Genomic DNA, 4,330 nt, shown 5'->3' on the forward strand with positions numbered 1-4,330 from the left:
AGTAAATGAGCTTTTATCTTGGAAGAGAACTTGCTTAGAATTGATATCTAGACTTAGGGGAATGTGTTGATTGAAACCTTGCCATTTTAGATTTAATCTTAGTCATCTGAAATCAAAATCCTATGCCCATGATTCCTCCCTATTCCAATTGATTGAAAGTTGTTGTTTAGTTGCTTTAGAAACATGTTAGATTGATTGAAACCACTCATCTTTTTGGTTGCATTTAGCTTAATTGAAAACCTGAATTCTCTTTGATTCAAAACTCTTAGAAATGGATTGACATCTTAATTACTATAATGATTTGATTATTGGACCCTTGGAAAGTCCATTTCAAATTTGGCGCCGTTGCCGGGGATCGAACCCGGGTCACCCGCGTGACAGGCGGGAATACTTACCACTATACTACAACCATGACCCTCCGTTTCATGTGGATTATGAGAGATGTGGAATGTGGCTTCAAGGGTTGATAGGAATTGACAGGCTGGTTCCGGGTATCCTCTTTGGCATGTAGACATCATTTTCCAAAGTCCCATGTTCCCAAGAAGAAGCTGCACATCGGAGAGAATCCCCAACTTCTCAAGTATTTCCTCATCAACAAATAGCGAGGGCTGAAGCTCCATGACTCTAAGTTTATTGTTGATTGCGGTGGCTGATTGTACTTTGACGGTTGGCTTCGTAGCTACTCTCTTCCTCTTCTTGGCTTGAACCTGCCCCTCAATTCCGCTCGAACTATGATCAGGATCCTCAGCCTCAATGACCACATCCTTTCCTTATCAACTTTCTTCTTTGCTTGAGCTTGACCATTCTTGTTATTCGAAGTGCTTGCATCTCCCCCATCAGTTAAGCCCTTCTTTGGTGCACCAAACTTCTTCGGTAAATCACCTGTTGTTCTTGTCATTGCCTATAATAGAAATCTCAAAGAGTGTGAGAATATTTTCAAGGCAAGCATAAAGTGATGAACAAGTTTGAAAAGAGAGTAAAGGTATGCTTATATTTCTCATTCATCACCACAAATTATCAAGAAACATCTCCAAACTAGTCAATGGACAGAGGGTTAAGCTCTACATGGGAACCACAACTGAGGAGGAAGAAATCTCGGTTCCACTCTCCGACCCCATTTCCGCCTAGCCAAAAAGAAAGGAAGTCAAGCTAGAGACTTAAAACAAGCTCACTTGGGAAGAAGTCTCATGTCTATCCTTGTACATATTATTTTTATTTTTATTTTCCTTGTTCTTGCTATGTTTCTTTGCTTTATTTCTGGTTGCAGGTTCGAGTCTCGGGATTTCCCGGCATGATTAGCGGAAACCCAAAAATCTCGGGTGGTGTCCGACTGCGGACGTCGACCGCGGCTCACGTCCGTCCGCGTAAATCGATCCGAGAGGGACAGTCTCGCGCCCAGTCCTGCGGCCTATCTCCGCGGCCCGGTGCTGTCCACGGCCTGTCGCCGTCCAAACGCCGCGGCCGTCTCACGCGTCGCATAATGGTCCGCGGAAATCGACCAGAGAGACCTCTTCGTCTCACCCATAACCCACGGCCAGTCCCGCGGCCTGGTACCGTCCGCGAAAATCGGTCCGAGAGGGCCTGTTCTCATGCACAGTCCCGCGGCCGTCTCACGTGGCTTCCTCCAGTCTGCGGCCTCGCCCAGGTAAGTCCCTCTCTCTCTTTGGTCGGTTTAATTTAAGTGAACCAAAACCCAATTGCACTTAAACCCGACCCGACCGCCTCTAAACCTGACCTAATTCGCCCACCTCTCTCCTCCAACTCATAAAATCTTTCTCTCTCTCACCTTATCACTCTCTCCACCCCATGAACAAACACCCAACTCTCATCCCTCACACAAAAACCCAAATCCATAGATTCTCCCCCAAAATTCGAAATCTTTAGTACATTTTGAAGGATCTCTTGTGCTCTTAGTGAATCCTAAACCCAACTTCACTACCATTCATTTCTCAATCCAAGGTATGGTTTTTAAAATTCTAGATTTTTGAGTGAAATTTGAAACTTCTTGAATTTCGAAATTCTTGCTCAACGTTGGTTTCTATTAGTCTTAGAATCATATTATAATGGTTTTAGGTTGAAACCCATATCAATTTCACTCATGAATTGCTTGAATTGAGAATTTTAGCAATTAGGGTTCTTGAGAATTGGAGATTCGTAAAAAATTTGGGGAAAATTGAAATTGATAGCTTGAATAAGTGTCATTGAGTGTGAAAATGATATATGAGAGAGTCTTCTCAATTTGGACAAACTTCATTTCACAAATTTTTGAAAACTCACTCTAGGCAAAATTTAAATGTTTAAATTTTTTTGTATGAGTGTTGTAACTAGTTTGGAGATGTTTCTTGATAATTTGTGGTGATGAATGAGAAATATAAGCATACCTTTACTCTCTTTTCAAACTTGTTCATCACTTTATGCTTGCCTTGAAAATATTCTCACACTCTTTTGAGATTTCTATTATAGGCAATGACAAGAACAACATGTGATTTACTGAAGAAGTTTGGTGCACCAAAGAAAAACTTAATTGATGGGGGAGATGCAAGCACTTCGAATAACAAGAATGGTCACGCTCAAACAAAGAAGAAAGTTGATAAGGGAAAGGATGTGGTTATTGAGGCTGAGGATCCTGATCATAGTTCGAGCGGAAGTGAGGAGCAGGTTCAACCCAAGAAGAGGAAGAGAGTAGCTACGAAGCCAACCGTCAAAGTACCATCAGCCACCGCAATCAACAATAAACTTAGAGCCATGAAGCTTCAGCCCTCTCTATTTGTTGATGAGGAAATACTTGAGAAGTTGGGGATTCTCTCCGATGTGCAGCTTCTTCTTGGGAACATGGAACTTTGGAAAATGATGTCTACATGCCAAAGAGGATCCCCGGTACCAGCCTGTCAATTCCTATCGACCTTTGAAGCCACATTCCACATCTCTCATGATCCACATGAAACGGAGGGTCATGGCTTTATCACTTTCAAGGTGGATAGACAGTCTTACAAGATGGGTTTCAAGGAGATTGCAAGCGTAATAGGGCTTCGGGACAGAAGGAGGCATAAGTTCAAGAAGTTTGAGGGTGAACTCAATAAGTTTGGAAGGAGATTGGAGCCGGTGAGTACGACATTAGCGCTATCAAGTCCGCTGACATCCTCCATCCGGCTCTTCGCTATGTTCATAAGCTCTTGGCAAACACCTTATATGCAAGAAAAGAAGCAGGGAGGATTGTGCAAGACGAAATGCACTTTCTAATATTCGGGATTAGCTCGGTTACCAAAGATTCACTACAAAAAAAAATCATATTACATCACTTAAATAGAATCAGAAAAATAAATGATACTGTTAGGAAATGATACAATATATCTGTTTTAACATCAGTCATAACAAACGATGCGGTTATTAACTTGTTTGGCATCGATTGAATGAAATTGATGCAAATATTTATTAGTTTACATCACTTTTTGAGAAATGATAGAAAATATAAGTTTACATCAATTAAATGATCGATGCATTTATTAATTTGTATTAACATCACCTATAAAAATGATTCAAAAGTAACATCATTTTAATAAATGTTGGAAATTTGACATCAATGATAAAAATGATACTAACCGTTATGAATCATGAAGTGGATGATCCATAATCTAGACCATACAAGTTCAAGACTAAAGTCCATTGGGGGTTTACATCCAGCTACATGGAAGACTCATTCAACCTTATGTCTTTATGAGTTTGACCATGTCATTATGTAGAGTATCTTTGTAATCAACTCTCCATTTAACTCCACCTTGTATGAACCACTATATATAGTGGTGTAAGCAATAAGAAATACAAAACACATTCTCACAAATCTTCTCTCAAATCTTAACACGTTATCAGTACGAGACTCTCTCCACCTGAGCAATCCCATCCGCCGGCGATCATTTCTTTTCCGGCCATCTCTTCCGGCCAGCTCCTCCACCTCTCTCTCAACCAGCTCATCCGCGGATTAGCTCTCTCTCACGGTGATCTATTCAGATCAATTTGGTGTTTTCTAAAAGATAAACTAATCTATCCATAAAATCTAATAACACCACATATCTGAATCTTGATTATTAGATCTATTTGAATCATAAAACTTGTAAAAATCTATAGATCTAAAATTATCACAAATATTAATCTTGAATCTAAGATCTATATGAATCTTGATTCTAAAATTATTTGAATCTCTAAAGATCTAAGAATCTCTAAAAACTTATAAAACTTATTAATAATCTAAGATCTATATGAATCTTGTTTCTAAGAACTATTTGAAATTATAAAAAATATTAGAGAAAATCATAAACCCCTTTTAGCTAGCAAG

Source organism: Brassica oleracea, chromosome C3 (genome assembly GCF_000695525.1).
Source record: "Brassica oleracea var. oleracea cultivar TO1000 chromosome C3, BOL, whole genome shotgun sequence".
NCBI lineage: Eukaryota > Viridiplantae > Streptophyta > Magnoliopsida > Brassicales > Brassicaceae > Brassica > Brassica oleracea.